Consider the following 25,359-nt stretch of genomic DNA (forward strand, 5'->3'; position numbering starts at 1 on the left):
ACTGGGGGGGTCACACCACGCTCGGGTGCTGTGATGGGGTGTGTCTCACTGTGACTGGGGGGGGTCACACCACGCTGGGGTACTGTGATGGGGTGTGTCTCACTGTGACTGGGGGGGTCACACCACGCTCGGGTGCTGTGATGGGGTGTGTCTCACTGTGACTGGGGGGGGTCACACCACGCTCGGGTGCTGTGATGGGGTGTGTCTCACTGTGACTGGGGGGGGTCACACCACGCTCTGGTGCTGTGATGGGGTGTGTCTCACTGTGACTGGGGGGGGTCACACCACGCTCAGGTGCTGTGATGGGGTGTGTCTCACTGTGACTGACGGGGGGGGTCACACCACGCTCGGGTGCTGTGATGGGGTGTGTCTCACTGTGACTGACGGGGGGGGGTCACACCACGCTCGGGTGCTGTGATGGGGTGTGTCTCACTGTGACTGACGGGGGGGTCACACCACGCTCGGGTGCTGTGATGGGGTGTGTCTCACTGTGACTGACAGGGGGGGTCACACCACGCTCGGGTGCTGTGATGGGGTGTGTCTCACTGTGACTGACGGGGGGGATCACACCACGCTCTGGTGCTGTGATGGGGTGTGTCTCACTGTGACTGGGGGGGGTCACACCACGCTCTGGTGCTGTGATGGGGTGTGTCTCACTGTGACTGACGGGGGGGGTCACACCACACTCGGGTGCTGTGATGGGGTGTGTCTCACTGTGACTGGGGGGGTCACACCACGCTCGGGTACTGTGATGGGGTGTGTCTCACTGTGACTGGGGGGGGTCACACCACGCTCGGGTGCTGTGATGGGGTGTGTCTCACTGTGACTGGGGGGGGTCACACCACGCTCTGGTGCTGTGATAGGGGTGTGTCTCACTGTGACTGGGGGGGGTCACACCACGCTCTGGTGCTGTGATAGGGGTGTGTCTCACTGTGACTGGGGGGGTCACACCATGCTCGGGTGCTGTGATGGGGTGTGTCTCACTGTGACTGGGGGGGTCACACCACGCTCGGGTGCTGTGATGGGGTGTGTCTCACTGTGACTGAGGGGGGGTCACACCACGCTCTGGTGCTGTGATGGGGTGTGTCTCACTGTGACTGGGGGGGTCACACCATGCTCGGGTGCTGTGATGGGGTGTGTCTCACTGTGACTGGGGGGGTCACACCACGCTCGGGTGCTGTGATGGGGTGTGTCTCACTGTGACTGACGGGGGGGGGGTCACACCACACTCGGGTGCTGTGATGGGGTGTGTCTCACTGTGACTGACGGGGGGGGGTCACACCACACTCGGGTGCTGTGATGGGGTGTGTCTCACTGTGACTGAGGGGGGGTCACACCACGCTCGGGTGCTGTGATGGGGTGTGTCTCACTGTGACTGACGGGGGGGGGTCACACCACGCTCGGGTGCTGTGATGGGGTGTGTCTCACTGTGACTGACGGGGGGGATCACACCACGCTCGGGTGCTGTGATGGGGTGTGTCTCACTGTGACTGACGGGGGGGGTCACGCCACGCTCGGGTGCTGTGATGGGGTGTGTCTCACTGTGACTGACGGGGGGGGTCACACCACGCTCGGGTGCTGTGATGGGGTGTGTCTCACTGTGACTGACGGGGGGGGGTCACACCACGCTCGGGTGCTGTGATGGGGTGTGTCTCACTGTGACTGAGGGGGGGTCACACCACGCTCTGGTGCTGTGATGGGGTGTGTCTCACTGTGACTGGGGGGGTCACACCACGCTCTGGTGCTGTGATGGGGTGTGTCTCACTGTGACTGACGGGGGGGGTCACACCACGCTCGGGTGCTGTGATGGGGTGTGTCTCACTGTGACTGACGGGGGGGGGTCACACCACGCTCGGGTGCTGTGATGGGGTGTGTCTCACTGTGACTGAGGGGGGGTCACACCACGCTCTGGTGCTGTGATGGGGTGTGCCTCACTGTGACTGGGGGGGTCACACCACGCTCTGGTGCTGTGATGGGGTGTGTCTCACTGTGACTGACGGGGGGGGTCACACCACGCTCGGGTGCTGTGATGGGGTGTGTCTCACTGTGACTGACGGGGGGGGTCACACCACGCTCGGGTGCTGTGATGGGGTGTGTCTCACTGTGACTGACGGGGGGGGGTCACACCACGCTCGGGTGCTGTGATGGGGTGTGTCTCACTGTGACTGACGGGGGGGTCACACCACGCTCTGGTGCTGTGATGGGGTGTGTCTCACTGTGACTGGGGGGGGTCACACCACGCTCTGGTGCTGTGATGGGGTGTGTCTCACTGTGACTGACGGGGGGGGTCACACCACGCTCGGGTGCTGTGATGGGGTGTGTCTCACTGTGACTGACGGGGGGGGGTCACACCACGCTCGGGTGCTGTGATGGGGTGTGTCTCACTGTGACTGGGGGGGTCACACCACGCTCGGGTGCTGTGATGGGGTGTGTCTCACTGTGACTGGGGGGGGTCACACCACGCTCGGGTGCTGTGATGGGGTTTGTCTCACTGTGACTGGGGGGGGGTCACACCACGCTCGGGTGCTGTGATGGGGTGTGTCTCACTGTGACTGGGGGGGGTCACACCACGCTCTGGTGCTGTGATGGGGTGTGTCTCACTGTGACTGGGGGGGGGGTCACACCACGCTCGGGTGCTGTGATGGGGTGTGTCTCACTGTGACTGACGGGGGGGATCACACCACGCTCGGGTGCTGTGATGGGGTGTGTCTCACTGTGACTGGGGGGGGTCACACCACGCTCGGGTGCTGTGATGGGGTGTGTCTCACTGTGACTGGGGGGGGTCACACCACGCTCGGGTGCTGTGATGGGGTGTGTCTCACTGTGACTGACGGGGGGGGGTCACACCACGCTCGGGTGCTGTGATGGGGTGTGTCTCACTGTGACTGGGGGGGGTCACACCACGCTGGGGTGCTGTGATGGGGTGTGTCTCACTGTGACTGGGGGGGGTCACACCACGCTCGGGTGCTGTGATGGGGTGTGTCTCACTGTGACTGACGGGGGGGATCACACCACGCTGGGGTGCTGTGATGGGGTGTGTCTCACTGTGACTGGGGGGGGTCACACCACGCTCGGGTGCTGTGATGGGGTGTGTCTCACTGTGACTGGGGGGGTCACACCACGCTCGGGTGCTGTGATGGGGTGTGTCTCACTGTGACTGGGGGGGGTCACACCACGCTCTGGTGCTGTGATGGGGTGTGTCTCACTGTGACTGGGGGGGTCACACCACGCTCGGGTGCTGTGATGGGGTGTGTCTCACTGTGACTGGGGGGGGTCACACCACGCTGGGGTACTGTGATGGGGTGTGTCTCACTGTGACTGGGGGGGTCACACCACGCTCGGGTGCTGTGATGGGGTGTGTCTCACTGTGACTGGGGGGGTCACACCACGCTCGGGTGCTGTGATGGGGTGTGTCTCACTGTGACTGGGGGGGGTCACACCACGCTCGGGTGCTGTGATGGGGTGTGTCTCACTGTGACTGGGGGGGGGTCACACCACGCTCGGGTGCTGTGATGGGGTGTGTCTCACTGTGACTGGGGGGGGGTCACACCACGCTCTGGTGCTGTGATGGGGTGTGTCTCACTGTGACTGGGGGGGGGGGTCACACCACGCTCGGGTGCTGTGATGGGGTGTGTCTCACTGTGACTGACGGGGGGGATCACACCACGCTCGGGTGCTGTGATGGGGTGTGTCTCACTGTGACTGGGGGGGGTCACACCACGCTCGGGTGCTGTGATGGGGTGTGTCTCACTGTGACTGGGGGGGGTCACACCACGCTCGGGTGCTGTGATGGGGTGTGTCTCACTGTGACTGACGGGGGGGGTCACACCACGCTCGGGTGCTGTGATGGGGTGTGTCTCACTGTGACTGGGGGGGTCACACCACGCTGGGGTGCTGTGATGGGGTGTGTCTCACTGTGACTGGGGGGGGTCACACCACGCTCGGGTGCTGTGATGGGGTGTGTCTCACTGTGACTGACGGGGGGGATCACACCACGCTGGGGTGCTGTGATGGGGTGTGTCTCACTGTGACTGGGGGGGGGTCACACCACGCTCGGGTGCTGTGATGGGGTGTGTCTCACTGTGACTGGGGGGGTCACACCACGCTCGGGTGCTGTGATGGGGTGTGTCTCACTGTGACTGGGGGGGGTCACACCACGCTCTGGTGCTGTGATGGGGTGTGTCTCACTGTGACTGGGGGGGGTCACACCACGCTCGGGTGCTGTGATGGGGTGTGTCTCACTGTGACTGGGGGGGTCACACCACGCTCGGGTGCTGTGATGGGGTGTGTCTCACTGTGACTGGGGGGGGTCACACCACGCTGGGGTACTGTGATGGGGTGTGTCTCACTGTGACTGGGGGGGTCACACCACGCTCGGGTGCTGTGATGGGGTGTGTCTCACTGTGACTGGGGGGGGGGGGGGGGTCACACCACGCTCGGGAGCCAGGGGCGGGGCGGTGTCAGGGGAGCAGCGGGGATCCCTGCGTAGCGGCCGGGGCGGGGCTTCGGGAGCTGAGGGCGGCTCGTAAAGGGCGCTGGGGGCGGGGCCTGCGGCGTGCTGCTGCCGTTCGTCCCTCCTCCCCGCGCAGGTAACGTCTCTCCGGGGGCGCGCTCGCGTGGCGAGACCCGGCTTCGCCCTGCGGGGCGCCCGTTCCCCGCCGCCCTTCAGGCGGGGAGCCAGGCCCCGGGGTCCCCGCCCCTGTCCGCGGGGACCCTGGTATTACCTCGCCGGGGCGGGGGCGCCGCGCTACCCTGTGAGGGGAGGCCCCTCCCTCAGCCCGCCCCGCCGCTGCCTCTCCGGGAAGGGGGCTCCGCGGCCCCCTGAGGCGGGACCCGGCCTGGCGCTGGCCAGGAGCGGGCTGCGAAGCTCGCCCAGGAGCCTGTGCTCGGCCACGCGCTGCCCCTCTCTGCTGCTGGGCTGTGGCGATTAGACACCTCCCCGCCTCTATGTGCCAGGGAGCCCAAGGGGGTCTCAGTCCTGCCCCGTGTCCCAAACCCGCGCCCCTCTGGGGAGTCGTTTTCCACAGCGTCCCCTCTGCTACTCTCTACTGAAGAGTTTGCTAATAGCTGACCTGGAGCTCCCTGGCTGCAGCTTCCTCCCATTGCTGCTCGTCCTGCCTTGAGAGGGAGAACAGCGGATTCCTCTCTAACAGCCCCTAAAGTGTTTGAAGATTAACTGTCCCCATGTTTTAACCTCCCCCCCTCCCCCCGCCTCAGGGTTTTTAAAAACTGTGTATTGTCAAGTATCAGAGGGGTAGCCGTGTTAGTCTGAATCTGCAAAAGCGACAAGGAGTCCTGTGGCACCTTATAGACTAACTGAAGTGTAGGAGCAAAATGCAGGACAATGTAGCACTTTAAAGACTAACAAGATGGTTTATTAGATGATGAGCTTTCGTGGGCCAGACCCACTTCCTCAGATCAAATAGTGGAAGAAAGTAGTCACAACCATATATACCAAAGGATACAATTTAAAAAAATGAACAAATATGAAAAGGACAAATCACATTGCAGAACAGAAGGGGGATGGGGGGGGGTGGAAAGGGGGAGGAAGGAAGGTAAGTGTCTGTGAATTGCTGATATTAAAGGTAGGGAGAGTGGGATGAAGTGTAGGAGCATATGTAGTGTGTGTGTGTTGCTGTTCTCTGGACTCTCTCCAGCATGTCCACGCTTTTCCTTAAGTGCCACATCCAATAATGGACGGTACTCCAGCTGAGGCCACACCAGTGCAGTGAATAACTATGGAGCCCTTCACTATCATGTGAGGGGTGGCCCTTCACAAACCATGAACACTAGTCCCCATTCTGCTCCAGTTAACGCATGCATACTATCTCTGCCAGTGCCATGCTGCTGGTGTGTTGTCTGCACTAGTGCTATATTTTTGTTCCTGCCATAGATAGGCCTATTAGCAATAATGTTTTCTTTCCCTGAGAGAAAAATGAGCTCTGTTAAACAGCTCTCCAGTCCAGCATTCCCAGATAGTTTTCAGAAGCTCCTAACAGACTATTATAATATATTTTATCTATTACAACTTTTGCTTTACATGTGTGTAGGTGTAAACTGACATCAGATTATTTTAGGCATGGTATTATCGTGGGCAGAGCCAGAGAGGCACTGTAATTAGTAGGGCAGAATCTATCTTGTTGGTGCCGTCATGAGATTAAGAAATAGAAAATATAAACCTTCTAGGAAGACTTTAGTGAAATTGGCTTATTATGCCAGATTATAAGTGTTCCTGTAGATCCAAAAGTAATCACTGTAAAGTGAAGGGAGAGAAGTCAGCATTGTTCTAGAAGAGGGGTTCCCAAACTTTTTGACACAGGGACCAGGAAATCCATTCAATCCATTCACGAGCTTTTGGAGGACTGGTAGCATTCAATTGCATATTTGCATATTCATTAAGCAAATTCTGAATATGCAAATATATTGTTTCTGGTCCTCCCAAAGCCCCCAGTGCCAGCTTTTGATATAGTCACCCACAATATTCTTGCCAGCAAGTTAAGGGAATATAGATTAGATAAATGGACTATAAGATGGATAGAAAGCTGGCTAGACCAGGGTTTCCCAAACTTTTTACTTTATTTGGAATCTTTTTTTTTTTTTTTTTTTTTAGTACTGTTTTTGGCAGCCCAAAAATATAAATGTATATAAAAAATGAATAAATTTTCAGTGTTTCAGCCAGCTGCATCCTCTGTCCGGCCAGGGCTTGGGGATCCTGGTGCCACACAGGCACTCCGGGAGCCTGGAACATCCGGCTGCATCCTCCACCTGGCCAGGGCTTGGGGGACCTGGTGCCGCACGGGCACTCTGGGAGGTGGGAGCAGGAGCAGATTGGGGGTAGGGTATCTGGCTAGGAGGGAGGGTGCAAGGAGGGGACTTGGACCTCCCTGGTCTGGCACCCTCTGGACCTGACTGGTCCCAGATGAGGGATTTTTTGGACTCGGGGAGGTCATTTCACCTCACTGAGCTGCCCACCTCATCTGGTTCCTTGCACCTCCCCCAAAACCATTCCCCACAATCCAAAGGAGTGCAGCATTAGTTCCCTACAGCCCAGCTGAGCTGACCTTCTGTTCCCTATGCCTTCCCCCATCCACCTCAGCCCAGTTGAGCCCCGCACTGGTTCCCTGCATGTCTCCCCCACAGCACAGTACCTCCCTCCAAGCCCCACAGAACTGCTGAGCCCAGCTCTGATTTCCTCTCCCTCCCTTCCTTCCTCCCTCCCCTTGAGTCTTGCCCCGGGTTCCCAGCATCTCCCTTTTCCTGCAGCCAAATTGAGCTCTGAGCTCTGCATCTCCCCCTGCCTTCCCCCTCACCCCGCAGCCCAACCCAGCTCAGCACCCCGCACCTCCCCACTCCTGCAGGCCAGCACCTCTTCCCTACCCTTGAGTCCAGTACTGGGTTCCCACATCTTCCTCCTCCTGCAGCCCAGTTGAGCCCAGCACCCATGCACTTTCCTCCCCACCACAGCCCAGCCTGACGTCCCCCCTAGCATGGCGCCCGGGGGCAACTGCCTCCTCTGCTCCCCCCGGCTACGCCTCTGCTGGGAGCCTGGAACATCCAGCAGCATCCTCTTGTCCAGCCCGGCCCAGGGCTTGGGGGACCTGGCGCCACATGGGCACTCTGGGAGCCCGGAACACCCCAGCAGCAATGCTGAGACCCGGCTTTTTTTTTTTTTCCCGCAGACCAGTATTGGGCTGCGGCCCATAGTTTGGGAAACACTGTTCTAGAGGAATTTGTTACAAGTAAAAGGCCATATTTTCTTGGAAACTGAAGTGTTATGTCTGTGTCACACAGGCAACAGCTAAACTAGGAATTTGGGACATGATTCTCAGTTCTCACAGACATATGTGTGCAGAGCTATTGTGCTAAAAATAGAGGGTTACCATACTTGAACTTTAAAAACAAACAAAAAAAAAAAGGACAATCCTGAGAGGGAGTGTATCTGTACCCATATCTACCAACTTATGTTGTATTAATGTGTTGTATAGTATACAACACATTACTACAACATGAATTGGGAAACACATCTATATCTTCTAGTGTAGATGTAGCCACAGGAGTCTGCTGCTGTATACCCTCACCTGAACCATGGCAAGGGAGCCATTCCAGCCTGGCTACATCCCCCCCACTTCTGCTGTTTAATCACTTAACCAGTTAAACATAACGGTTATGTCTACACTGGCATGACTTTGTGCAAGAACACTTGCGGAAGAGTTCTTGTGCAAAAACTCTTCCAGAAGAGAGCGTCTACACTGGCATGTGCGTTTGTGCAAGAGCATCCATGCCAGTGTAGATGCTCTCTTGCGCAAGAAAGCTCTGATGGCCATTTTAACCATAGGGCTTTTTTGCGCATGAAATTCGTGTTGCCTGTCTACTCTGGCCTCTTGCGCAAGAACAGTTGTGCAAAGGGCTTGTTCCTGAGCGGGAGCATCAGAGTTCTTGTGCAAGAAGTCCTGATTTCATACATTAGAACGTCAGTGTTCTTGCGCAAGAACTCACGGCCAGTGTAGACAGGCAGCAAGTTTTGGCGCAAAAGCAGTTGCTTTTGCGCAAGATCACACCAATTGTAGACACAGCCAACATGTAACTGGTTAATTAAATGGGATTTTACATGACTACCGCAAACTCCTTCTCCTGTGCCAGATGCAGGGGAGGGAGCCCCACTGCCCTGGACAAGCTGCAGACTGGGGCCAGGCAGAGGAGGCCCATTCTCCTGTGCTGGAGGCAGAGGCCAGGCAGCAGAACCCTTGCACTCCCACCCCAGACAGGCAGGGGGTGGGGGCTGAGGCTGGCCCATGGAGCCTTTCTCTCCCCCTGATAAACTGGAGGCTTGGCCAGAAAGCCCAGCCCTGCCCTCCCTAGAAATGAGCTGGAGGGCGCGTTGGACAGCCCAGTCCTGGCTCACTCCCCAGTGAGGAACAACCAGTAGGAGGGCAGCCCAGCTGCCCCACAAAGGATCAGACAACCCCTCCCAGGAGGTGCAAACAGGGCCCTGGTAAACTCCCCCTACAACCTTTGAGCTTCCTCGTTTGAGAGACCCCTGCCCTGAATGTTGCACCCCCCTTGTCCTGAACCCTCCCACCTTCTTGCCTGAGGCACCTCCCCCCCCCCCTCGACTCATACACCTCCCACATATATAGGCCCCTGCCCTGAAGGACCCAAGCAATGTGGGGTAAATCTTCTAGTATATGTATAACCAAGTTAAAGTATTAATGTCTCTTCAGCAGATGCTAGGGATATAAGCGAGTAGTCGACTGCCCCGATAAGCCTTGGCTTATTGGGTAGTTGAGTCAATACTCAACTAGTCGTTCTCCGCCTGCCCGCCTACCTGCCCTTGCTGCCTCTGTCCTGCAGCAGCCTGTCTCCTAGTACATTGAAACAGCAGAGCCTCAGCCAGGGTAGCATATGCCCTTCCCCATCAACACTAACCTGATTAGCTGATAATCTACATTTTAAGGTTCTTAACAGATGCCAAATGTTGTTTTTCAAACTAACATTTCAGGAAGAGGAAATGAAATTTTTCCTAGATAAACATTTTCTCACTTCTACAATTACCCACAGAAAGTGCAAGTTAAAATATGCTAAAAGCATCCTTTGAAACATGATTCAGAATTATGCCTTTCATTGCATGTGGGAACATTTGCTATAGGGAGCCTCACTGAATTTAGTGGGGCTCTGTACGGATAATGGGAAACTATGTGCAGTCAATTGCAAGATCAAGATCAAACAGTAAATTTCAGAGCTTTCCAAATGCTTGTATATAAAATAATGTTTTGGTTGCTTAATGGCAATCTTTTGAAAATTGATAATTTCCCCCAGGGCAATAGATTTCTTGGATTTTTTTAATTATTATTATTTAAAAGGGGTGGGGGAAGGGATAGGAAGTGCTGTAAACTACTTAATTAATTAATGCTAAACCCAGCTCTAGGCACATGCACTGTGCCAACATGAGTACAACTTTGGGAGGAGTGTCCAGCATGGTGTTTGTGCTTTAAAATGGTAACACCTGAAAGTGAAGAAGGAACAGGTTTTGATGTATTAAATACATTTGATTAAAGATTTGGAATATAAAATACTCCATGTAAACATATGTTTTACTACTTTGAAACTAAGTTTTAAGGGTTGTAAATGTTTCAGCGATAAGGAAACTAGTGGAACATTAATTTTACATTCCAGTTCCTTCTCTAATGTTTGGAGGCAATATTTACTGCTGTCAAAATGAAACTCTTTGCTGATTTTAATAAAGAGAAATGCCAGGTAGAACATTGGCTTTGCAAATGATCTTCTTAAAGAGAGCTTTGTTTATTAACCTTTTTGTTCTATTTGCATTTGTTCACTAACAAATCATGTTGTGACATGTCATGTTTTTCTGCCTTTACTACTTCGTTGAAATGAGATTAAGAGCTAATTTAAATAAGGCTACAACTGGTGTGTTTGGGGGTGGGAATTTAGCTGTATTATAAAAAGCAGAAAATTGGATCAGGCTTATCTCTTCATTTTGCAAAATGAAGAAATAAGTGGTGAAAAAATAGGTCTTGCAAAATGTTTTACCAGACACCTGAAACATACATTTTACAAAACAAGTACTGTGTATTTTCATTGGTACAAAGTTTATTGAAAAATGTTAGTTAAACCAATGGTAGCATATAACTATAAATAAAATACTAGCGAAAGTCTCAGATGTGAGACTGCCAATCCCTTAACATGGACAGAAACTAACAGGTTAAATGTGTGGGCTGGTTTAAGTAGCAGTGTCCAATAAATTTAAACTCTGTCTCTGACTGACAGTGGGAGCTTTAAGAGGCTGGATCAGATTAGTCTGATCCTTCATGCTTTGTTGAGACTGGGAAGCCATTTTGGAATTCTGCAGTGTGGAATAGAAAATAATGTGCTGTCAACTTGCAAACTTGCCTTGAATTATTTTGCCTGGGACTGCTGGATCTTGAACAGAATGCTGAAGCATATAATCATTCTTAATATATGAAACGGATGACTCTGGATTTTGGATATATAGGTTTGATACCATGCATTTGTTGCTGTTTTTTTGTTAAACTGTAATATAAATAGAAAGATCTGGGAGCTTTATCTAGAAAAATGTAAATTAGTTTTGGAATTACTCGTTTTATTACAAGTTAACCTGCTTAAATACCTGATTCTAGTGAACCTTCAATAGACTATTGTATCTCTTTAATTTAAGAGGCCTGATTATATTCATGTGCAGCAAATTCATTTTTGAGTTTTTTAAATCACTGTCTGAGCTGAAGGTTCCTAGTCTGTAAAATGACTCTACGCATTTTAAGTATGACATGTTTTACAGTCTGTGTACAAACAATGAGCAGACATGTTTGTTGTCTCATTACAACTGAATCTGTAGATATTTTCTGTTCAGCTCCTTTTTATGTTTAAAATGGTCCTTAACTTGAATATATAGCTTTTTATCTATTTAACAAACCAGGCTTTGGTAGTAGTGTTATAGTTTGGCAACTATCAAGTGTATTATAGCACGGATCTTTACATAAATCTCTTAAATTACACTATTTTGTAAATGTTATTGTCCTCCAAGCCTTTTAAAGAAACAGTATATAAATATCATATTTTAAAAGTTATTCTTATCTTTATGAACAAATATTTTGTATTGAGACGTGTTTGATATTTGCTTTAAGCTCTCTGCTTTTCAGCCTGTTTTAAACTATTAGTTTTGGGGTTATGTGGGAAAGATACTGTAAAAATTAAAGATACGCTCCAAGGAAGTTAATACAAAGTTAATGTTAATAATTACTAGTTTGGGAATTTCAGATGGCTAAATTCTTACTAAATAGGACAATATTAGTATTTAATACTTATTGTGAACAATAGCAGAGTTTAAAGTTTGAAATTACAAGTAGAAACAGTTGACTACTGGGAATTCTTACATTATTAAATATTATAGTAATGAGAGTGCATAGTCCAGTAAAGGTTATTTGGAGTTTATGGTGGTAGCATTTTTTTCTATATGAATAATTTAAATGAATGTGTCTGCTTTCAAGTGTAGAATTAAAGTAGTAGATTATGTTTTAAGTAACATTGTCAAATCTTATGCTATGAACTCTTTGTAATGTGTGAGACCCATTGTCTTACCAAATCTCATTTCCCATTTGTAGTGCATTAACATAGGTTTGCTCTTACAAGGCTGGTGTCTTATATTTTGCTGCTAGTATTTGTCCATTGTCTTTTTCCTCTTAAGACTGTTATTTTCCCTGGTCCTAATGTTAGAGAGGAAGTATTGTCCAGTAGTAAAGACAGTAGCCTGGGAATTGGGAGACATGAGTTCAGTTCCATGCTTCAACACAGACTTCTTGTGTGACCTTGGGAAACTCGCTTAATTTCTCAGCTCCACAAATGGGGTGTTTGTGAGGTTAAAATACTAAGAAAAGATTACTGCACCCAAACATTATTGCAATGGAAATCACATAAGTCACAAATGTAAGTTGGGGCTCATTCTAGTCCCTGTTACAGTGAATTCAAAGTGCCATGCATCTGTCATGACAGGTTTATTCTAAAAAGCCAGTACCTATGAGCCTTGTCACCTTCATTTAAAGCAGGGACGGGGAACCTTTTTTTGGGTGAAGGGCCACTAACCCCCAGAAAAATCAATCAGGGACCACAGAAATGAGAAGGAACCCCTCCCTCCCACTGACTTGGTCCCTGACTGAGAAGCATGAAAACTCTCCCACAGGAAAACATTCCCTTTGCACACCAGAGCCTGGGGGGGGGGGGGGGCAAGGCTAGAAGATTTGGGGGGCTCCCCTTCTTCCCCCACCCCGGGCTAGGCAGAGTCTGTGGGTTGGATCAGGCTCTGGCTTGCCTGACTCGTGCCTGTGAGGCTTGGGGCTCCTTCCCTGCAGCAGGGAGCCAGCACTGGCACTCCAGCCCCCTAGGAGCTGTGGGGCTGGAATGTCAGCATAGGGGGGAAGCGGATCCAGGCAATCTGGAGGCCGTATCCAGCCCTTGGGCCTTAGGTTCCCACCACTGATTTAAAGGAAGGGGTCAAAAAAGTCAAGGGGTGACCGGAGCTTGGACAGCCTCCACCGGCCTTTGGTCAAAGTGGGGGGCAGCTTCATGTTCCTGTAAGGGGCAGGGCCTCAGGTGGAAGGGACAGGGTTGGGGCAGCCAGCTCTCCATAATACCCAGAGTGTGGTGCACCCCTTTCCTCCTTCTCCATGAATTTAAAGGGCCTGGGGCTCTGGCTGCTTCAGTAGCAGTAATGGCAGCTGGGAACCTTGGGCCCCTTTGAATTGCCAGGCTCTAGGATAACTGCCCACTTTGCCACCCTCTTTTTTCCCCCCTTTTCCCTCCCCTCGCCCCCCTCCCCCCCCGCCCCTTTGGTGTGCCTGAAAGTGATTTCCTGAGCCTCCTGAAGTCAATGATGAAACTCATGGCTTCGTTGGAACAGTTAATCAAGTATGTCTCTTGTTTTCTATAGCTTCATAACAAGAGTTGTAGTTCCCCTTCAGGAATAAAGGCCTCTTGGGACAAGGTACCATGTAGAGCATGGTTCTGTAATCATGCTGCTGGCCTGATGGCTTTGGATTTTCCCACAACTGCATCTCTTTGTACAGAGGATAGGTCCTCCTGTAGTGCTTCCAAAGTTCCATCTTCCCTTGTAGCATAACTAACTCAAGGGTTATGTTATCACCTATTATCATAGCACCCTCAGGACTCATTATATCACCAACTGTTGGTTTGCCCTGAGGTGATGCCACTTCACGAGATTATTTCCTCTCCCTAAAAATCAACACATTTCCAAACATGTCTAGGAGAAACATGGATGTTGACTGAGATGAAATAATAGAGGTGGTGTCTTGAAGTTATGCAGTGCCTGCTTACACCCTGTTTGCCAAAATTTATGCTTTGGTCTCTTACTTGTCTGTACTTTGTTGCATCAGAAACCTAGTTTGGGTTTTATTGGTCTTTTTGTAAATAACTAATTTGTTCTTAGAACCTATGGAACTCTTTGCCAGGGGATGTTGTGAAGGCCAAAGTTATAACTGTGTTCAGTTTGATAAATTCATGGAGGATATGTACATCAGTAGCTATTGGCCAAGATGTTAAGGGGTGCAACACCATATTTTGGGTGTCCCTAAGGTTTTGATGTCCAGAAACTGTCTGGACAATGTGATGGATCACTGGATAATTGCTCTGTTCTGTTCATTCCCTCTGAAGCATCTGGCATTGGCCGCTGTCAGAGAGGATACTAGGGTAGATAGGCTACACTGGGTCAGACCAGTGGTCCTTCTCATGTTCTTTCACTCTTCTATCCTGAACCACCATTTTATGTACAAATTATATAGATTTTTCTAACAGACAGGAAAAAGGAAGGACAACAGAGGCAGAGTGAGTCAGGTCTTTGGCCTGCTAAACTTGACAATATTAATTTAAACAGTTAAGAATTGTGAAAAGTTTACACTGTTGTCAGATTCTCTCATGACTAGGGATGTAAAATTCCATTTAACCAGCTAAGCAGTTAAACATTATGTTTAACCAATTAACTGCTTTAAATGGAAGTGGGCAGCAGGCCGGCCTGGCTGGAGCATCCTCTGCCCACGGCACAGCTGCTATGCCTGCTCTGGAGCATCCTTTGCCAAGAGCATCATGACACCATTGTGACGCCATCACCTTCAACTCTCTTAAAAGTTGATTCGTTTTTTTTTTTTCTCCTGTTACTATGTGAAATAGTCCCCTGAATAAAGGGAACTGACTGATTGTATAGTTAGGCTCTTAAAGTAGTTAACCTGATAATTTTTTTAAAGGTATTGCCGTGTGCTTGGTACTCCTGAAAATGAAGTCACTCCATATTTTGGTATCTAAATCCATTAATTTTCAACTTTAGATATGCACTTTTGAAAACCATGGCTGTGACTTTTATACTATAACTTGTAAGCAGAGGCTCTTAAGGCTCTGTTTATTATTTTCAGCCATTAGAATTGCTTTGTACTTGCTGTTAATTTTTGAAACCATTACGGATAGAGGCATACCTAACTTCTGCATCCCTCTGTTGTTGGACAAGCATTCTTGGGTATGTCTACACTTTATGTAGTTTTGCCGTAGCAAGTGAAAATGTGAACACTGCTTTGTGGGCAGGAGTGCTCTTCTGCTGACAAAGTGAAACCCGCTCATTGGAGGTGAAGTATTGTGTTGGCAAAAGTGCCTACAAACAGCATTCACGCTTGATGACTTTTAGCAATAAGGTCGTAGACATAGTCTTGTTGCTACAAGCTGCGTAGTGTAGACATACTCCATAATTTCATTTTGAACTCAACAAACTGAGCAAAGTTTCTAGACTTTTTTTATTTTCTGCTGTTACCAGGCAGTTAGGTAATGAGTCTGTGACTGGAAGTCATGCTAGAGACTGGATTGCTCTGTAGTAACATGAGGACCAAAGGCCAGCTGACCTTAGTATAACTAACTGCACTCACTTCATTTTAATTATGTGAAATGTATTGGAATACAATCAGTAGTGAAGATCACTCTCAATGCCTTTCTTCTCACAAATCTTTTTTAAAGGGATCAGAAATATATCTACTTTTAGTGAAATCATCTAAATTGTATCTAATCTTATTTAAAAACTTGAGAAGGGAAACTGGGTGGGTGAAGATGCAAGAAAAAGAGGGAGGATTGTCTTGGACCGCACACCCCTTCAGGGATGGTCATGCGTCTTACATCACAAATTTAGGTTTTATCTGTTTTGGAAAACTCTGATTAGAGTTAGTGAAATGATATCACAAAGACTGAAAGCTGAGCAGTTGGCAGGGGTAGGGATTCCTAGTCAGTCTGTGTGGGGTGTTCTTGTAACACCAACTGAATTCCTATGATCAATTAAATTTTGAAGAGCACGTCAGAGTAAAGATTTAATACATATGCTTCTGTTAGTGTGAAAACAACAGTACACCTGCTCTGTTACATTCAGCAGGTACTTCAGCAAAATCAACATTGAGATGACTTGATATTCTTGATGCTTACGTGCTTTTGAAAAAAATGCGTCAGCCATTCTTAATACATAAAGAAGTTATACAGTTTTCTGTGCAGATTTATCTCCAGCTAAATAATATGAATAGTATAAACTAGGGATGTTAAGAAGCGGGTATTTAATCATGTAGTCGATAAAATTATTACCTACCAGATTAGTCGATAAGGAAAGACTCTTAGTGCCAGCTCTCACCGGGTCTGGGAGCTATCCCCACTGCAGCTCTGCAGTTTAAATGCAGTAAGAGCCAGGTGGGCAGGCAGCCTGGCTCCTACTTTGTTTAAACTGAAGAGGTGCAGCCAGGGTAGGTCCCAGACCTGGACCCAGAATGAGCCGTGACTGAGCCAGGCTCTCTGTCCTGGCTCACATCAGGTCCAGCAGCCCCTGTCTGTGGGGGATCCCAGCAGGAAGCTGGGATCCTCGGCGGACAGGCGCTGCTGCCAAAGCAGCCTCTGCTCGCGGCCAGTCCGGGCTACTGCCAGCAGGGGCTGCTCTGTGGGGTGTGGAACAGCCTCTGCCTACGGCTAGCCTGGGCCTGCTGTAGGCAGAGGCTGCTTCACACCTCCTCCCACCACCACCCCAGCTCCTGCAGGGGGGGCAGGTGGCTCTTCCTTTCCCCCCCCACCCTTGCTGCCTCTGACAGAAAAGCAGCAAGGGGGGGAAATGCGAGTAGTCTACTTAACTAACCGATAAGCCTAGGCTTATCAGGTAGTCAACTATTTGCTTACATCCCTGCTATAAACAAGGAACACTTCAATTCCCAACCTCATAGGTTGGACTGTATATAATGTAAGTCCCTTTTTGCTCAGCCGAAACAAAGTAACATTTGTGCAAAAGTACAGTTCATGGTTTAATGTGGTTTATCTGCAGAAAGTGAATTAAAATGTCCTAATTAGCTTCAACTAACATACCTTCTCTTAAGAAAGGGACAGAACCAACTTAAATCAGTTGGCTTTTTATATCGTATAGTTAATAAAACTATTAATGTTGCAACTGGGTACATTAGGGATGTGAAGGTATAAACGTGTACACGGTTACATGCAAGGCCCCTCTCCATCATGCTGCTGCCTCTGATATATGGGAGTGGGGGGAAGAACAAGCGGGAGCCAATGTATGCAGCAATCCTAGTTTGCATTTGATGTGGCTTTTATAGAGTCTTATCTCTCCTGCTGTTTCACTATGTCCTTCAGTGGTTCAGTCTTTCTAGACTTCTCTACCCCATTCAAGAGTCTGATTTGTCTGCGTGCACTATTACTGAAAAATTGGTTACTTTCCATTTTTACCATATAATTATTGTGATCAGAAATTACCATTGCAGTGTCCTGACAAGTATCTTGCTCTGTCTAATGAGGATAACTGTTTGGCTTCGTGCATGTTCTCCCCCTGTATGTTGTGCCTGCTCTGTGCAGGTAGTCAGTACAGCAGACTTCAAGAGAGCCCCCAAAGGCCACAAAATCAGATTAGAACTGAAAGCCAAGTTTATTGTCAAATGAAGTATAGTAATTGTTCAGCAAACTCTACTAAACCACTACAAATACGTACCCCTTAAAATGGACTCAGTCAGTGGGAGTTCCCAATGCCCCCTTGTTGTGTGGTTCAATTTTTAGATCCAAGAGAAACCAGGATACTCATGTGAGATTTAACCACTTATTTATTGCAAGTTTTAAGCAGTTAACATAGTTTAAATTTTACAAGCCTTAAAAACAATAACTATACAATTTAAACCTTAAATACTATAAATTCTAAAGCAATTAATACAGTGCAAAGCAATGCAAAAGCAATTAATAGAAGATTATTATAATACAATAATTAAGCCTAGTTCACTTAACACTTCACCCGCATGCTACCTAAAGTACCAGGCAGGAGGTCGTGGTCCCTTTGATTCCCATGTGTCAGGACACCAAGCACTGTTGCAGCCAGGGTGAAGAGGTCCATTATTTCTAGTTACATTGAGCAGGACCTGTGGGTCAATCCTGCTCATTGCCTTCCACTGATTATCTTTTCAGCACCTATATTTATACTTGGTCATTCTAGTAATATCTACCAATTAATTATGTATTGCACAAAATACCTATTATGCCCATATTTGGGATACATCCTGCTATTAAGGCTGTTCCAAAAATGATATACTTTTGGAACAGTTTATGGCTGTACCTGTGATTTTTACTTATTAAAAATATTATGTACCAGTACCAGGTTTCTCCCAACATTCTTGGCATGGTTTCACTATACCATACTCCCTATGCGCTATTGTTTAATGCACTCCTGACTCTCAAAGCTCCCCCCCCCCCCCCCCCCCCCCCGGCCTGGCCTACGTGCTTTACATGCACCAGACTTGAGTCAGGCCTGGATTTGCTTTGTTAGAAATACGCACTTTGGGCAAGACAGCCATCGTTAGTCTGGTCAAGGTTGGGCCAGACAATGCATACATTATTATTCTGGTCAAGACAGGGTTGTCCAGGCTTCCCTACGCCAGACAAAGCTTTATACACACATACAAACAAGTTACACATCACTTCTGACATATCAGATTTCCACCTTCTGTCACTACCTAGATACCACCCATTATCTTGCATCTCTTGGTTCACTCAAAACATCTCTATCCATCATGCTGTCTATTTAGACCATGCCCTGTACCTAGATTGGTATGTCCCTGTTATCTCTACGGAATGTGTTGGTACCAACACGCTTCTTAACCTAGATGGTGTTACCACACTGTTTGTGCCAACTTCTGTGAACATACCCTGCCTCTTGCCCACAGATTAATTTTGCTTTATATTAGCAAAGTCTTGACCATTGTTGGTCAGGCCTCAGGCCTTGGACCCTAATCTTACTACAGTTATAAAATAAATTGATTGGCATATAAATATTGTACACAGAGAAGTGTAAAACGGGTTGTGTGTGTGAAATTTTAATTTCTACTGAGTTTGCTAATGCTTTTTATTCAGCCTGTGGTAAAACTAGGCAAATATCTGGATGAGTTGATGTACCCATTGGAAGCCCTCTGTTTACCCCTCGAAATATGCACACCTCTAATTGAACGCTGGCACGGGAGGAGGAGGAGAGCATTTTTTTTAAAATAAGCAGAATACTACAGGTTGAACCTCTCTAATACAGCACTCAGTGGTACATCATGATTTTAGTTAGCCGAATATCCACTTTATCATGGGTGTGATCAAATTTCCTGAAGTCCCATAAAGTTTGTTTACAGCCATCAGTGCTTTGTGCTGTTATTTTAGCTTTAGTTTATCCTTAAATGTCTTCTAAGAGCTCAGTGGTGCAAGAGTTGGTAATGCTGCTAGATGGTACTGACCTCCTATGGTTCGGCACCAGTCAGGTCCTGAAGGTGCCAGTCTAGAACAGTTCAACCTGTACTAGCATGCATGATATTTCCTGTCAGTACTGCTTGTTGAGTTACTGTGAGGCTGCACTCTAGCTCTGCAGTGTGATTGGGTGTGGTCACAGAAAACCCCTTGGGGCTGCTTCCTGGTGTGCTGACAAAGCCATGGCACTGGCCTCCTTGCTCTCTGGGGCTTCTCATCACCCTGTCCTGCTGGGCCAGATCTCCTGGTCTCCCCCAGCCAAGGCACAGAGCTGAGCTAACCGCCCCCCCTCCCAAAGAACTTTGCAGACACTGAATTCCCTCAGGTCTGAGAGGAATGCAGTTTTGGGCACAGCAGTTGGGAAACCTGTTCCCCAAATGGGATCAGAACACCAATTAAGTCAATCAGGCAAGCCCCCTTTAACAATGAAAGGAAGATGAACATACTGGTTGCCCCCTCCCCCTCCAGATAACAATTTACACTAGGCTTGATAGTAAATAAAAGTAATTTTATTAAGTACAAACAGTAGTATTTAAGTGGTTGTAAGTGAAAACAGATGGAGCAAAGTGAATTACAAATTTTAAACAGAAAATGTATAACTAGTTCTAACACATTGAAGCTTATTGCAAACTTACCTTTAAAAGGGATGTTAAATTACTGTTAATCAGCTAATCGAATAGTCAATGACATTTCCATTGACTACTTGATTAGTGGATGGGGAGGGAGGTGCTCACTACCACTGCTGTGGCTCTGCAGTTTAAATGTAGTAGGAGCCCGGCTGCTGCACGCCTGGCTTGTACTACATTTAAACTGCAGAGCCACAGCGGAGTTAGCTCCTGAGGGCGGCATGAGCTGGCTCCCACTTTCCTCCCCTCCCCCCACCCCCCCAGCAGCCACTGACACATAGGCAGCAAGAGGGCAGGAAACGAGTTGTCTACTTGAGTATCCGACAAGTCAACTACTCCCTTGCATCCCTACCTTTAAACTGCTTATTTTAGCTAAACCTCCAAGCCAGGGAAGATCTTTTTCCCTGGGGTGTCTGATTTATTCTGTTGGGAGTGACATACCAGCCGAAGACAAAGAGCCTGTAAACTCTACATGTTAAACAGCCTTCCTTTTGGGCGTCAAGTCTTTGTTTCTACGTTGTCCCTTCCCACGGAAAATTACCTGGTCAGACCCTACCAGTTGGTGTGGTCATATGTCTTTCTAAGACCAAACGCTACTTAGACTGAAAGGACAAAGGAGACTGCAGTTTAAGTTCCTGCTTGTCTTACTTTCTGGTGATTACCCAGACATTGAGGTGTCCCAGCACTGGGAACCCCCTTCATGGCTTTATTTGCACCCTTTAAAACCATAAACCATTCCCTAGTCCATATCTCTGATTTTACATACAAGAGTGATACATACACCAAAATAAAAGCTATAGATTCAGCGGATTGATCTGTTACTTATTTACTAGATAATTTTTTGCTTATGATTTGTCTAATTATTAAGATGGTGGCAAAGTTAAACACATAACAGCATATAAAATTTATTTTTATTAAACAAAACAAACTTTAAATGTTTGATACATTTCTTATCAAAACATGTTTATATCTGAATGATTTTAATTAGGGATGTGAAAGTGTAACCATGTACGGTTAACCGATGAACCTGGGCTCATCGATTTAACAATCACGGTTTACATGCAGGCTCCCAGTATGTATGGGGAGCCAGCATAAAAGCTGGCTCCCAGCACACACCAGCTCTCCCCTCTCTCTCCCCATGCTGCTGCCCCCATATCAGGGGAGAGGACGTAGGGAAAAGGGGGCAGGCAGGAGCTGGTGCATGCAGGGAGCTGGCTTAAAAACTGGCCGCCCATGTGCACTGGCTCCTGGGGAACCGCCTTCCCTCTGCTCTCCCCAAAAGTAACCACTTAAGATTTCAGTAGTTCCATGTTTACTTGATTAAACACATTTTAACATCCCTAACTTTAATAAAGGAACACAGGGATTAACGGTCAGTGAATTAAACTAAATCTTTTATCAGTCTGGGAAATTTTAAAATGTATCTATGTGAAAGTAACTGGAGCTTAAGTACCTATTTATCTAACTTTCCAGGGACTTCACAGTCTCCTAAGTTGCTTTGGCAGTTCTTCAAACTTGTAAAACTAGATCTGATCCCATCTCATTTTTATTCATAGTTTAGAAAAGGGTGGTAAGTTTTCTTGCTTTTTCAACTCTCATTTGATTTCTCACTTTTGAATGAAATGAAGAAAATGCTTTTTTCTATGGGTTTGTCTACACTGCACGTTTTTGCGGCAGAGAGGCATAAGGTATGCTGCTTCGCAAAAAACAGCAGAAAATATGCTAATGTCGCAACTTATGCTAACGAGTCCCTCATTAGCATATTTTCTGCCACAAAAATGTGTAGTGTAGACAAAGCCTATGTCTGTTGATGTCAGATACTGCACTTCAACAAACTCTGGTTCCAGGTGCTTGGCTAGTGACTTCCATCAGTTCAGTGGTGTGACTTCTTTAAAGCATCAGCAGTGAACATATACTGTGTGAATGTTTCACTTTCCATGCTGGAATTTATTATGGTTGGCATGATTGATATATGGATGTACATGTTATTGCTGAAGATGCTGCTGCTGTTAGACATCTACCCTGCTATTTCAGTGTGAGAATACTGGCAAGATAATGAGGTGGAGTAAATGCTTGATCCCTCTCCTTTTTTATTGTCTGCAATTTAAATTTTGAGGTATTTTTTTCTTCAGTGTGTCTTGAAATTCTTTTTAAATGTAAACATCATCAGCAACACAGTAGCAGTCTTTTCTGCATTTTGTCCAACACTATCAAAGAAGGTTTTACAGATTGAACCTTCTAAATCTGGGACTTTGGTCCGGCAACATCTGTCATCCAGCAGGATCACGGATGTTGCTGAATCAGAGAGCCACGCCAGCTGGGAGTCCAGTGGTGGGAGACCCCTAGCCCAGCGCGGCAGCAGTGGGACCCAGTCCCCAGGGAGCCCTAGCCAGGCAGGACAGAAGCGGGGCCGCAGTGGCTGGGGAGCTCTATCCCAAAAGAGCCCCAGCCAGCTGGTAGAAGTGGACTAGAGCCAAGCCCCAAGTCCTGTAGCAGCAGGGCTGGAGCAGAGCCAGAAGGAGGGAAGGACAGAGTCTTGGGAGGCTGGTGACAGGGGACCTCCCTGGATCCAGCAAATTCCCTCATTTGGGATCAGTCAGGTCCCAAGGGTGCTTATCATACAATAGCCTAGTATGATACAGTAAGCAATCTATAAGAATGGTTCAAAAATAAGTTTACTAACTGATTGAGCCAAATTGTACAGATGTCCACATTATCTTCAAAATCATGGCGGTCAGAAAAACTTTTTTTTTTTTCACACTGTTGTTTCATGCTGATAATCAGGCCTTTGTTGCACTTGCAATTAGCATGTGTTCTTCTGGGTAAAAAAAGAACAGAAATTTCTTGAAAATAAATTCCCACATAGGTTTTTTTAATGACCTGCAGCCATAGCAGGTTTTTCCCCTCCAGTCCTAGGTTATTTCTGTTGTTTTATTCCTACACTGCTATGCTTTGGGATCAGGCTTGCTGATTTTTGGTTTCTTTTTCTCCCTAGTTGCATAACTCCCTTAGTCTGATTAAAAACAAAAGAACTAACAGTCCCGTTAGTGACTAACACACATTTCTTTTTTCATCTGCAGTAGTTTGTTTATTTTGGTGTAGAGAGATTGTCAGCTGAGAAACTAATGGATTTGTTTGTATCTGTGACTGTGCACAGAGCAGGGCTATTTACTTGAACTGATATAAACCAACCAGAAGCAAGGGTTAGTAGCTAGAGGGCAGATCAGAGTTTCTCTGTGACCTGGAGAGTAACTTTTCTTGCAGGATGGAGTCATAAATATGCAAGCTTGAGAAATGAGTGAGTCACAGCTCAGGAAGTGAGAAACTATAAAACAGGTTAGGAAGTCCCCTCACATGGGCTCTGTGGATGATTCTAATGAAATACCTTATGTTTCCTGGAGTAAAAGGCTGGATCCCAATGCCTTAGATGAGTTTGCCAGTCTCTTGCAAAAGGTAACAAAGCCCCCAATCTCCTATAGAATCAAGCCCTTAATACATTACATTTTCCATTGTGGCATATTAATAAAGCTTGACCTCAAAAGTTAGATGATTTTCCTCCCAACTTTTCCTTTATATAGGAAAGCAAACTTTTCAACTCAGATTCTTGGTAGATGTTCTTGGATTTGGCATCTTTATTTTTCATTTAAATGTTTTAAGAGATAAGACTAGGCCTTAATACATTTTGTATTACATTCAGGTTCCATCTTAAAGAGATTTATTTAAAAAAACCCTTGTAATTAAAAAAATCTATTTTTCTCTCAAAACCTGTGTGTGTATTTAAATCCATCCATTGCATAGTTTCTGGCCACCTTTTACCGAAAAGCAAAATACTTACAATTTATATATGTTGGCTGTCCTGTCCAAAAATGTATGGACCTTATTTAAAAGCCTGCAGTGCTTAGTCAACATCGTTTCCTTATTAACCCCCCATCCTCTCCCTCAAATAACCCAGTCAGGTAAAAAGCTTCAGAAAACAGATGTGCTCTGGAACAGGAGATCTAACAAATTTTGAGGAGATCTCTTCTCTAGAACTGTTCTATCTTTGGTGTCCAAAGGCCGACAGATTATCGTAGAAGTGTGGCAGCTGATTTAGACAGCTAGTCCAATCTGTAGGGAGATGTTTACTCTAAGGGTAGTCTAGACTTATTTTCACTTTTGAAAGAAGAGATGCAAATTCGGTGGTAATTTGCATATCTTCTGAGTGGCTTTTTTTTTGTTTTTTTGTTTTTTTAAAGAAAAAGCAAGCAGTTTAGGTGCGGTTCTTTCGGGGAACCCCCCCTTTTTAAAAGAACCTGTAAACCTCAATTTTTGAGGAAGAAGGTTCTTTTGAAAAAAGGGGTTTTTTTGTTTTTGTTTTGTTTTTTTAAAGAACCGTGTCTAAACTGTTTGCTTTTTTTGAAAAAAAAACTTTAGAAAAAGCGATTGGAAAAAGATATGCAAATTACCACCAAATCTGCATATCTTTCAAAAGTGAAAGTAAGTCTAGACGTACCCTAAGAGTCTAGGAACTAGTGACCATGTCTAAATTGGAGAATTCTAGCAAAAAAAAATACCTGCCAATGTTACTGCTGGTTCAGCTGTAGCAGTGGAACTGCAGTGTACATACAGCTTGATGGCTTCTAGTATCTATTAGCATCCGTATTGCAACATCCAGGACTATATTTCAAAAGCCTAGTCCCTTTAATACTTGCACAAACTGTACCTGTATCTTTGTACCTACAGTTGTTTGTTGGAACAAATACGTAGTTATCCAACTACTTATGTGTCCCCATTTTATTTGCAGGCACAAATAGCACTTGCAAAAGGGGAGCACTGTCTGAAATTTTGGGTCTAAGTTAAAATGTGCTTGATGCTATTCTTTTATTCCAGTTATTCTCTAATACGTTCATGGGCCCGAAACAACATATCTAGTCCACTTACTGAAGTATAGTGCTTGAAGAAGAGTGAGCAAACGTATCTTAAATTGTCCTAAAATTATTTTCTTGGTGTGAATGAAAACATCATTTCCCTATTCTTACTTCAATACTCAATACAAATTTTAAATTAGATCTTTACAAGTAGTCTCTTCAAAAACCTGAACTGAAAGCAGCTCAGGAAAATGTTCCAAATTCCAGCTGTGTGACTTAGATTGCTGTTGACTTGGCTGTCTGGGTGTGTGCATCTGAGTGTTTTACTCAGAAGATTAGTTTAGTACCAATCCCAAAATAGTGAACTGCTCCTCATTTAATTTTCTTTTTTAAGAAAGATAATTCAGAATTACACTCTACTGTTTAGTGAATGATATTCAGAAGACTTTTAAAGAAAACAACTTGACTGTATGTAAAATATTTAGTTGACAATAGGATTAGGCTTTGTAGGTGGCAAAGCATATAATAAAAGCTTTTAGGAACTAGTGTGTAATTGGAGAGTG

General features: G+C 47.0%; 1 protein-coding gene across 17 annotated transcripts in view; it reads left to right on the plus strand.

The window, feature by feature from the left end:
• The first annotated feature begins 4,480 nt into the window (after positions 1-4,480).
• SUN1 (Sad1 and UNC84 domain containing 1) overlaps positions 4,481-25,359 on the plus strand; it is a 65,088-nt gene continuing 44,209 nt past the window's right edge. For 7 of the 17 annotated variants that reach the window (XM_075899537.1, XM_075899540.1, XM_075899539.1 and 4 more), the window contains exon 1: positions 10,789-11,011. The gene's annotated coding sequence lies outside the window, so the exon portion shown is untranslated. Of the gene's footprint in view, positions 4,590-10,787; positions 11,012-25,359 lie in introns of those variants that run through there. The other 10 variants (XM_006112831.4, XM_075899551.1, XM_006112834.4 and 7 more) reach the window with 4 other exon arrangements.

This window comes from Pelodiscus sinensis, chromosome 16 (assembly GCF_049634645.1).
Source record: "Pelodiscus sinensis isolate JC-2024 chromosome 16, ASM4963464v1, whole genome shotgun sequence".
NCBI lineage: Eukaryota > Metazoa > Chordata > Testudines > Trionychidae > Pelodiscus > Pelodiscus sinensis.